The sequence below is a fragment of the Microtus ochrogaster genome, linkage group LG5 (assembly GCF_000317375.1).
Source record: "Microtus ochrogaster isolate Prairie Vole_2 linkage group LG5, MicOch1.0, whole genome shotgun sequence".
Lineage (NCBI taxonomy): Eukaryota > Metazoa > Chordata > Mammalia > Rodentia > Cricetidae > Microtus > Microtus ochrogaster.
Genome location: NC_022031.1, coordinates 52,798,410 through 52,810,402, shown reverse-complemented (window position 1 = coordinate 52,810,402; position 11,993 = coordinate 52,798,410). Strand labels below are relative to the sequence as shown.

The 11,993-nt window shown below is 35.7% G+C and overlaps 1 protein-coding gene across 3 annotated transcripts in view; it reads right to left on the bottom strand.

Moving 5' to 3' along the window:
• The window catches only part of Sntg1 (syntrophin gamma 1), a 400,484-nt gene that overhangs the window by 180,078 nt on the left and 208,413 nt on the right, over positions 1–11,993 (bottom strand). The window contains exon 1 of one of the 3 annotated variants that reach the window (XM_026786567.1): positions 3,255–3,356. The exons of the other annotated variants lie outside the window; for them this stretch is intronic. The gene's annotated coding sequence lies outside the window, so the exon portion shown is untranslated. Of the gene's footprint in view, positions 1–3,254; positions 3,357–11,993 lie in introns of those variants that run through there. 3 annotated transcript variants of the gene reach the window in all.

The window sequence follows — 11,993 nt, the reverse complement described above, 5'->3', positions numbered from 1 at the left end:
AAAAAAAAAAAACAAACCAGTTACAAGTGGTTTCTGTTCTCAGTGTCTTATTCAACAAAATTCAGGCTCACACATGCATGGCTGAGTTTGCTCTTGAGCTTTCCTTGCAGAAGGTCGTGGTACAACATGAACACATGCCAGTTTCTTAACCCTGATCACAATTCACACCATGTAACAGTTTCAAGTACAATATCCTGGCTGTTCTTGACTTCAATGAGCTCGGCATTCCTGAAATAATAAAACACTGAAATGTCCCTGCCCATCTGCACTGCCTTGGTTAAGGTAAGCAGGAGCTGTTTGTCCTAAGTAATCTAAAACCTCTGAGCACTGTGAGATTAGGCAAGAGAATGCCAACCTGAGCTGAAAGTCTGTTTAATGGTTACCTTAATTTCTGCACCAGATGTTTCCATGAATAGAAAGATAAGAAGTCAATTGAGAATGTCAGATGTTTTCAATAGTTGTGATACCAGACAAAGAGCTCCCTTCTCCACAGGGTTCCCATGAATACAAAGAAATCATGTGTCTTCTCCCCATTCCTTGGGATTCAATTAAAATTAGGATTCATTATTCTAATTTTATTTAAAATTGGTTCCTAATGTTGAGGTAATTGTCTAATTTTATTTACTTTTAACAGTTAATTTGCATAAGTCTACTTTCCTGGGTCTTTGTTTTATAGCACTCCATTATGTGTTTATAAGTAAGGTCTTTAGAGTCGTTTTTTGGATCGACATTTTCTGAGTATTCAATTAGACTTTATTGGTAAAATAAAGTGAAAGAAGTTCAACTGACTCCAACACCAAGAGTAAGAAACGTGGTGTGGGCTGCCCTTCTGTATACTGTGAATATGTTTTATTACCATTGTTTTATAAAGAAGCTGATTTGGCCAAGAGCCAGCAGTATAGAGTCAGGTGGAAAAATCCAAGCAAAGATTTGGAGAAGTCAGGGAGATGCAAGCAGCTGCAGGGGAAGCAAGACATGAGATGACAAGGCATGAACTTCGTGGTAAAATATAGAATAATAGAAATGGGTTAATATAAGTTGTAAGAGCTAAATAATAAACCCAAGATAATAGGCCAAACAGTTTGCAATTAATATTAAGCCTCAGAGTGGTTTTCTGGAAGTGGTAGGTGGAGAGAAACCTCCAGCTACAGAAAAGCAAGAGAGAGAAACAGTGTTAGGGTTGCCATTTCTCTTGGTGATGAAGCACATCAGGTAGAAAGGAACTCTGAAGACATGTTTGCAGAAATGCTGTGTCTCCCTGTCTTTAGTAACAACAAAGCACAAAAGGCCACACCAAAACCCAGAAACACACAACATTCTTTGTAGAATATAATTTTTCTAATGGAAAACTGGAAAGCTAAGCAAAACAGAATCTTAAAATGTCTTCGACATAAAATAAATCAAAATAGACCTGGTTGAATCTCTGGCACCATGTAAGCCAGTCTTTGTTATAAATACAACAAGGAGGGAGACAGAAAGACTAAGAGTTCAAAGCCAACCAAAGCCGCACAGTCAGTGATATGGAGGTCAGCCTGGAATACATATAACTCTATTAAAATAAGTAAGTAATGAAATAATACATGATAAAATGGTAGAAATGAAGATGGCTCAAACATTCCAGTTTGTTTATTATATACAGCAACTGGCATTCTAGGATGCAAGTATCCCTCCTAGCTTTCTCAGCTGAAGCAGTGTCTCAGAGATGATGCAAGGTTTACCATCCTGTGATGTTGTAGACCTGACCCATGGTTCAATAGCACAACATGCATGAAGTGTCCTCTGATTTCCACCCAGACATACACATGTGTTTCCCTTCCATGATTGGGCATATTCTTTCTTATCTTTCTTAGAAGGACTGTGGGACTTTACCTGCAGGCATTCAATATGCTGTGGAAACTCATTCCGTCAATAGCCTTTAAGATACTGGAAAAAAAAATGGATTGGATGGGATAAAAGGTATATTAGTGTGAGTTTACTCACACTAATTATAATAGTGAATTATAGTGAAAATACTTGTAAGCTATTATTTATAGACAATTTACATTGGTATAGATTCTTGTATATGTTGGTCTGAACTCCAACTCCCAGCCTGCCAAGCACTAACCCCACCCACAGGGTATTTAGGTAACTGCCCAGAGAAGAAACACGTGGTTTTGGGTTTGTGTGTATGCTCCCTCTGTCTTCCCCCTGACATGCTCCCAGCCACCCAGGAGTCAGCCATCTATTAAACTTGGGCATTTAATTTGGCTTAATGTGGTCTGACTGGAATTCTTTTCACTGGCTCTGTTAGAAAATATTCTTAACACTATATTGATATAAATTCAAATTATATTTGTTGTATTGAATATGATCCTTAAACATTGAATATTCTTTTTACAATATTTATACACCTACACAAAGTAATTTTGCCATATTGTACGCATGCATACTTCTACCTCTGCTTAAGATATTTTGCATATTAATGCAATTTTAGGATATATTTATCATATTACACTATACATTTCTACCTCTGATCATGATACTTATACATTGTTTACATTGTGAAGTCATTTTACTTATTTGTGGCATATTTGCTTAAAGACTGCTTAATATTTTAATATGAAGTTTTAATCTTTAAGCTATATAGCTACTAAAACTTATAGATCAATAATCATTCATGTTTGTCATACTTATAGTTAGACTAATCAGCTTCTTTAGATGCAGAGAGATTGCATTCCACATAGATATATATCTTCAACCACTTCAAAAAACTGTAAAATATGCCATTTAAATAACTTAGGATTCTGTTGACATGAGACATGATTTCTCCTGGCGGTATTGATCTGTTCCCAAGAGAATATTGGGCACTGAAGACACTCCACTTGGAGCTTGTTTTCTTCTTAGCAAAACTGACCTTTGGGCAAAGAACTGCCTTTACCTCAACCACTGACAAAATGCATGGTATTCAGAATAGATAAACAAAAAAAAAAAAAAAAAAAAAAAAAAAAAAAAAAAAAAAAAAAAAAAAAAGAAAGAAACATATATGAGGATTTGGAGAAGACTGTATTTTGTAAAATTTGGTCCTAGAGCCTCACAATTTGGTTTCTTTCAGGAATATACTGGAGAGATTTTTATAGCATTTTCCACAAAATACATGAGAAAGTGTTTGCTAGCATTTTCCACACAGATATTTATATCTGGCTTTCATATTCAATCAGAGAACATCAATAACAATGGCAGGCTACAGTTAAGAATGGATTTCTCACACCAATTACCTTAATTTATGCTTATTATTGATGTGCCATTGCTGAGTTTGTGAGCTTGTGTGTACATCAGTCAATACTGTGATGGGTTTATCATCTGGTGTTCCATTCCATCCATCTTAGAAAAAAAAAAGAAGTCACAAAACAGCGAGAAGACAGGAAAAAAAACCATTCTCTCCTATAAATTATTTTCTTTCTTTTTTTCTTTAATTACAGAATCACTGTATGGTTTTTGTATCAGTGTGGTACTATAGTCATAAAAACAAATTGGAACTAATGTATCCTCTCACAATATATTGAATTATTTGAGGAGAATTTGTTTAATTCTTTCAATATCTGCTATATTTCTAAGTTGAATGCATATGTTGCTATGCAACTTTTAGCTGGAAGATTTTTTTTAAGTTACTGTTTTTACTTCATTGGTTGTTATATGTCTATGTAAATACTTGCTTCATCATTGTGTAGCAGCATTGGTACACCATATATATTGGGTATCTCTTTTACATTTTCAAGTTTGGTGAAATATGACAATGAGTCACATGTATTCTGGCAGCACCAAGAGGAAGATGGGCATTAAAGAGGCTCCTTATGGAGTTTACTTGCCACTTGGGCAGGAAACTGGTCTTGCTTGAACTGTTTGATGTTATTTATGCTGTATGATTGCACATGCAGGATCCACAGGAAAAAATGACTGCTGAACTTGCCTAAAAATGAGGCAGTCCTTCAGGGTTCCTGCTTCATGAGTCTGTCAGATGTTCTGCAGGACACAGAAGAAAGTGACTGACAAACTGCCAATATAGGTGGAACTGTCTTTGAAATTTCCTGCTTCATGGAAAAGTCTGCTAATACTAAGTGCCTGTAGGCTGAAGATGGATGCCCCATCCAGAGTAACTTTGGGTGATTGTCCAAGAAGTGAGACATCTCTGTCATGAAAAGTCCTAAGTTCTTAAAACAACTTAAATGCCATATTCTGTTAGTCTCTGAAAGGTTTGAAGAATACCCACCTATCTAAAATATATCTCTATACATCTAGACTCTGTACTAACAGGACTACAAGCTCAACTATTATAGATAACTATCAGCCTGTATTTCTTAATTGTACATTACATTTTTAAATGAGCTGCAAAAACATAATATCTTAATCAAGAGCAGAAATATACATATAACAAAATTGACTTTAAATTTGTATCAATAGACCAAGATCCATACATATTCAAAGTATTCATCTCTATAATAATGTACTTATGATAACGAAAATATGATATGTTTATGAATCTATGAGTTTCCTCAGTGTCTATTATAATGTCTCTCTTTAATCTCTAATTTTATCAATTTAGATATTTTCTCTCATTTTTTGTTTTTATTTAGCTGTACATTTTTCTCTGCTACCCTCCCTTTCTCCCCTATCCCCTTCCCCCCTTTCTCATGACCCTCATGCTCCCAATTTATTCAGGTAATCTTGTTTTTTTCTCCTTCCTATGTAGATCCACGTATGTCTGTCTTAGGGTTCTCTTTGTTGTCTAGGTTCTCTGGGATTGTGGACTTTAGACTCGTTTTTCTTTGCTTTATGTCTAAAAGCCACTTATGAGTGAGTACATACTGTACTTGTCTTTCTGGGTCTGGGTTACCTCACTCAATTTGGTTTTTTCTAGATCCATCCATTTGCCTGCAGATTTCAAGATGTCATTTTTTTTTTACCACTGTGTAGTACTCCAGTATATAAAGGTACCACATTTTCTTTACCTACTCTCTGATTGAAGGGCATTTTTTATTGAATTATTTACTCTTTTGAAGGCAAGTTTCTTGAGTTCTTTTTATTTTGTTTTATGAGACAGGGTCTCTGTATATAGCTCTTGCTGTCCCAGAAGTCACTCTGAAGACCAGGTTGACCTCCAAATCACAGAAATCTATCTGCCTCTACCCCCAAGTGCTGGGATCAAAGACATCGATCATTTGGGCCAAGATTTTCTCTCTATATTTTAATTAATTAGGCCACATGTTTTTGATAATGTTAATCTTTTCAAACAGGTAAGTCTTTGTTTTGTGGATTTGTGTGTGTGTGTGCCATTATTTTTTACATTCAATGCCATTAGATTCAACACCCAATTTGAATACTTTTTGAAGTTTACTTTTAAAACAGGGGATAGAACTTAGCTGAGTTCCCAAAAGATGAAATGCAAATGGATGGGAAACCTTTTTAAACTTTTCAGAATTCTTAGCAATTAAAAAAATGCAAATTAAACTCTCCTGAGTTTTCATTTTATCCTGGTCTGATTAGCTCAAATTTAAAATCAAGCAAGCAAGCAAGGAAAGAGAGAGAGAGAGTCAAAGAATTGATGTGGATGTTGGGAAATGAAAAGGCCTATAACTGCTGGTGAGAGTAAAAACTGGTAAAACCACTGTGGAAATCCTGCAAAGGCTCCTTATAAAAACCAAAAATAGATATACAATATTAGCATGCTACAGTAATTTTGAGTATATATACCCCATAATAGAAATATTTCCTCATTTGTGTTCATTGATTCTCTATTCACAATATCCAGGGAATTAAATCAGCCTAGCTGTTCATCAGCTGATAATAAAAAATATGATAAGTTTATACAACAGGATATTATTTAGCAATTATGGATACAAGTAAATAGGTATGCCTAAAACTATCATTTTAAGCGAGGTAACCCAGATAAAGTTTGCATGAGTTTTCCCATTTGTGGACGTTAACTTGCACTCTTGATATATTTATGATTCATTTGAAATATATATACATATTGAGAAATCAGTAAAACTTCAGGGAAGTTGGGGCTTTCAAGGTAGAGGAGATAGAAAGCGATGGTCTAAAAACTTTATGGGGGTAGGGAATGGGAGGTGGATTAGGGGAAGGAATATTAGGGAGGAAAAATAATATTAAAGATGTTTCTCAAAAGTCATGGAAATCTAGCTCCCACTGTAGAGGCTTCCTAAATTGATTTACCCTTTTCTAGGAAAGTAAGGTCTACCAGGCCAAGAGGAGCCACCTGGAGTCTGTATGGTGCTGTCAGAGATCCTGATTGTGTCTAGATAATGAGGGGTGATCACATGATTCTGCCTGAGGGCCTAGCAACAGGCGCTGTCAGAGGGTCCTGGTCATGCCTAGCCAATGAGGGGTAACCATGTGATGCCAAGGGATTGGAATGCCTGGGTGCTGGGAGGGTATATAAGCTTTTCCCCATTGCTAAATAAAGGAGTCTGCTGTTCCCCTTTCACCTGACCCCCGGGTGTCTGTGTCACTGATGCCACACCTTTTCAACCCCAGCTACAACCTTTAATTGGACAGCAGGCCCCTACTTGTCACAGAAGGCTGACAAATGCAAAGTTCAGTGTCAGAAATGGGTTGTTGTTGTTGTTTTTTTTTTTTTTTGGTTTTTTTGTTTTGTTTTGTTTTTAACTTTCAGAGTTATTGGCCGGGAAGATTCTACTACACCTCCCAGAAAAAAACTTATTGGCTATTACCAATACTATTTGTTACCCTTCAGAATTATATGGTAAGACTCTACTACTGAAGACTCCATATACTTGAGAATATGGAGATATTAAGCTAGTATTGGCCAGGAAGCTTTATTCGTATTCGTTAATGTTTATTGTGCCAGATGATACTATGAATCTACTAATTGAGAAAAGTGATGATCCCTTTTACCCAACTGTGAACCCTACAATAATGGTATGGCAAGATATTCCCACTGGTGGCTCATACATCTGGAAATAGTCAACCCTTTTATGGTCAAATTTATATACTGCTCCACGATGAAACCAATATGAGTCCCTATTGCTAGGCCGGAAATCCTTGGGTAGGCAGATCCTAGATCCTAATGGAGAACCTACTGCTACAACTCTGCTAAATGGACATAGTTTTAAACTGAATCCTAATGACTTATTGTTATATCCATACATTAATACGTTTCTAAGATCTCTTTAATGAAACTTCTGTTTGCCATAGATGGTGATTAACAAACACAGTGACACTGGACAAGGCATAGAGAATAAAGATTATGTAATGTTCAGTTCTAAAAGGGCATTGATACTGCATCCCTTCCTACCGACTTCAGGGCTCATTGCAGCAGAAGGACAGAATTAACACAAGGTGAGCGAATGAATACAAGGACACAGCAGGGCAGCTGCACATAGAAACTCCAAGCAGTCCTGACTTCATGTAAAACCCTGAGCAACCTTCAGCTAAACCAAATCCCAGTATCCATAACAAAGGAGGTGGGCACAAATTCCCACTCTTATCCATGGAATCATTGTCAGCTGACAGCTGCTTCCAGAATAGAGTCGGGCTTTTAGAGTGTTTCAGCTGGTAGGTAAACAACACTCACATGTAAGGCCACGCAACCATGGCTATATGGGCAGCCCAAATTAAACCTGACAGGTTAAAAGGGGGGAAAAAGACACAAAGTTAAGTCATTAGGGAAAGAGAGCTGGCTGGACCTAGAGGAAGTTGGAAGAGGGGTTGAATATTATTAAAACTCAAAGAAACAAAAAGAAGAGAGGCATTGACATAAATATCACAAATAACACTGACTTATTTTTTAATATTTGGTTTATAAAGGATTTTATAATTTTCAAGAGCTATTAGGTCTTCCTAATTTCCAGTCTGGGTTGTAATACTTCACACTGGCTGTAGTTAGCCTTTTTCAAATTCGACTGAATGCAAATCCTACTGCTTCTGATTAACAAAAACACTAGAAATATTCAATTCAAGGACAAATTTTCTAATTTTTATTTGTGAGTTTGTTTTCTAGATTTATATTCATGTGTCTTTTTTCTTTGCAAAGTAATTCCCTAGAGCTTTCCTTGTGAGATGTTTGTGATATAATAATCAAGGCATTCCCCTGGCAAGATTGCCAGGGAGCTCACTCCAGCTCGACTTGACTACTTCTCTGGGACTCATTTGCCTCAGCTCTAAAAATAAAACAGGGCTGGCTGGATTGCTCCATGGTTACAGACGCTTGAACCAAGTCTAATGACTTGAGTTTTAAGAACCACATGGTATAGATGTTAGAAAAGAAGAACCAACTCCTAAAAGTTGTTCTGTACCCTTCTCTTACATGATATAAATATATACTTACACAGAGAGATATAAATGTTTAAAAAGAATATAAAAACCCAGAATTACACTAGGTAATATACTCTTTTTTCCTGCCATAGAAGGAGACTGTCTAAATGACCACATATTCCTAGTGCACAGAAAATGTTTCTATTTGTGGAGGAGATTTAAATGTATGTAGAAGGCAAAAAGACCTTATTCCTACCGATAAGTTCTTCAGAAGGCAGGAATGTTAAAGACACAGCTCAGAACTTCAATAAAATGAGGTTCATAGCTGCTCTTCCTGAAAAGCCAGGTATGATACAATTTTCCAACCTGGTGATGCTTTACTGTCTGATGAGACAGATTCCATCTATGTCTCCCGGAATTTCTGCTTCCTGCATCCCAGATCCTTTCCCTTCTAAAACCTTGAGTACTACTCCTAGGCCATGAAACCTATTCTTGTGAGTGAAGTCACGTGTGCTTTACAACAGTCTAAGTGACTTCCACATTACTTTAGGGCCAGGACAATCCTGACTCCCACAGGAAATGTGTTTACCTCAGTCACTCTCCCTGCACCCTTACCTTGAGCATGGTTTCAAAGTCAACAAGAAACCATCTTATGGATGAAGTTTAATGTACTTTGCAAAGAGCTTCAATGTAAGCATGTCTTAAATTGTTGTATACTGTATACTTAGGAGTGAGTTAATTGTTATCTGAATACTTTTATTCCAGAATTGTCCTGTGCTTAAATATAAGTAAAATAAAATGTACTGGGCCAGGCTCTAGAACTCCTAGTCCAGTGCTGGCGACTGAGGCTCAGGAGAGTTTCATTCTTACTTCACCCTGGCCATTTTACCCTGCCTACTGTAGAGACCACAGGGAAGTCACAGCACATATACACAGACAAAACAAGACAAGTAAACTTATCTTGCAATAAACACCACCATGATTGAGTTATTTTTTTCCTTAAATGTTATGTTTAACTTATATGTAGAGAAACCACTCTTTTAAATAACCCCATACTGCAAATAGTATGGTTCAATTTCATATAGGGAATGTGGGTGATAGACCTAAGATACTTTAGAGCAGATTAGAGTTGAGCTATTAGCGATTAAAACAGTAGAAGTGTTTTAAATACTTAGAGCCATATATGTTTCAAAATATAACTCTGTCTACCTAACTTAGAAAAACATTTTTCTATGTATTGATTTTTACATAAGCAAGTATTTATTATATGCAGGAAATATAATTTGTCTCAAGTCAGCTGTAAGTATATTTTGGACTTAAAACACTACTAAAATAAAAAGCCATTATTATCTACTCAGAGCATATAGGGTTTTGCTATTAAATTTTCATATATGTGAACATATAGATATAAATATAGATATAGATGAAGTCTCCTAATTTTAGAACTTACATTATTTTCTGGAAGCTAGGGCTCTGAAATGATGAAGGAATAAAAATTATCTTACTGGAAGCTTTAAAACAATTTCATTCACAATTATATAAAATGAGCCAGAGAAAAACACCCCTTTCTAACTGCCTACTTTTCTGTGGAGCAGAAAGAAGACACATGGTTTTGTAGCCCTTCATGTACCGACTAAAACGTGAATCAACAAATACTGGCTAGGCCGGGCTTATGTCTATCTGGTCTGAGTGGCTCGTATGAACTAACATTGGAAATCAGTATGTTTGGGACAGTAAAAACCATTGGATATGAAAAGAGACAAAATAGGCTGTCATGAAAAAACAATGCGTTTTGGAAAATCTGTTTGACACTTTTCTAGTACAAAATAAAATAAATATAAAACATAGATCATGCTTTCATTTCATCTAGTTATGGCCCCAACTACTAAAATGTCATGTGTTGTTGGCTGAGACCTGCCATGTCATTCGCCTCGTTTATCAAAGATCAACTGAAGTCCTGTGTCTTCTTAAATTCACTAGGACATTCCTATAATGAAAATGCATCTCATTTCGAAAACTGAATTAAATATTTAAGTTACATCCCAACAACAGGTTTTTTTTTAAATCTATATAATTTCTCTCATTCCTGCAATCTAAACTTATTCTTAGAGGTCAGGAATATAGACCATTGAACCCAGTGATAGAGTATGTTCCTATCGGAGCAGGTCCTGTGTTCAATACACAAGATCAAATCAGTGAATGAATATGAAATAAGAACACTCTGTATGTCTCATTCATCATGTCAGGTGACAGTGTCTTACATTAATATTTTACAGATTATCATTTGTGTCTGAAGCCCGGAAACAATATAACTCTCTCAGAAAAACTTGTGGGATAAGTTTTCATAAATGTTTGCCAAATGAACTATATATTTATTGAACCAATATTACTCATATAAAATCGATGGCAAATAGTCACTAAGATCAGTTTCTTTATACCACAACCTAGGAAGAGAAAACATTTAAGGTAATTTATTTGTTTCTTGATTTGAATTCCAAGACATGAATTGTCTTGATAGTATTGATCCCACCACTATGTGCCAAGAGTACCTCATTTAATACTTTTACAGTTAAAAAGTAGAAGTATAAAGGCAAGGTCACCAAGCTGCTTAGAGCTAGACCACTACAGTGCTTACTGCTTACTTCTGGTCAAAGTTGTGACACAGTCTGCAAATTCCCACATACCACAAAAACAGTGGAAGCAACTCAATGCAAAAGATGATAACTTTCTGAAATTTATCTGAATAAGTCCCATAGGTGAAGATTTTCGCTAAATAAATTAAATTCCACTTGAAAATTAAAATGCGGTCTCAAAAATTTCAAATATTCTCTGTCTTACTCTTATCTAGATATACCAAATCAAGGATATGAACTCCTATTTTTATTGAGGAATACTTTTTATTTTTCTTTAACAATTCATAGGCAATAAAGACATAGACTAAAAGCATCGTGGACATATATAATTTTTTTGAGATTTCTCTTAGGCAAAGTACTAGTAATTTATTACAGTCTGGTGTGTAACTGTTATAGCTATCCATTTTTAGATAAGAAAAGTGACTGCTAAGAGATGTTCCATTGGTAGTCATATAAAACTTTTATCATAAACAAAATTACTTTGAAATTGTTTTATAAACAAGAATCTTATTATATAGTTAGTACTGAATTTCAAGAGCAGCAACCTTCTCAGACTTTTAGAGCAGTGCACACTACAAAGATGTACAATGGTGGGAAACTCAAAAAGATTCTAATAGTCAAACACACGCATTAGAAATGTTTTATGAACAATAAAACAGAGCTGCAAGGTGGTAAGTGGGTATTTTTAAGCCAACAAATATGTAGTCAGTCATCTCTGTATCTATCATAGAATGATAGAATAAGATAAGAAGCTAATCTTACTCATATGGAACCTCCTAAGACAATGTTTAAACTTAGATGGAAATAGCCTGATTTTCTAGAACATTGACAGTGTAATGTTCTAGAGAGAGTCACAACAGCCAAACTTGGGCTGGTGCACTTTGTGATGGCTTCCCAAATGTACTATTACATCTCAACTTCTTGGAGTTTTGCTGGGACTACAAATACCAGCATATTGCTTCTGGGTGAGAACTAGACTTGAAAACATAAAGGTGACGATTAGTGAGATAGTTCAGTTGGTAAAGTGCTTGCTCTGAAAGTAAAAGGACCTGAATTTAGTACCCAGAAACCACACAATAAAAGACAGGG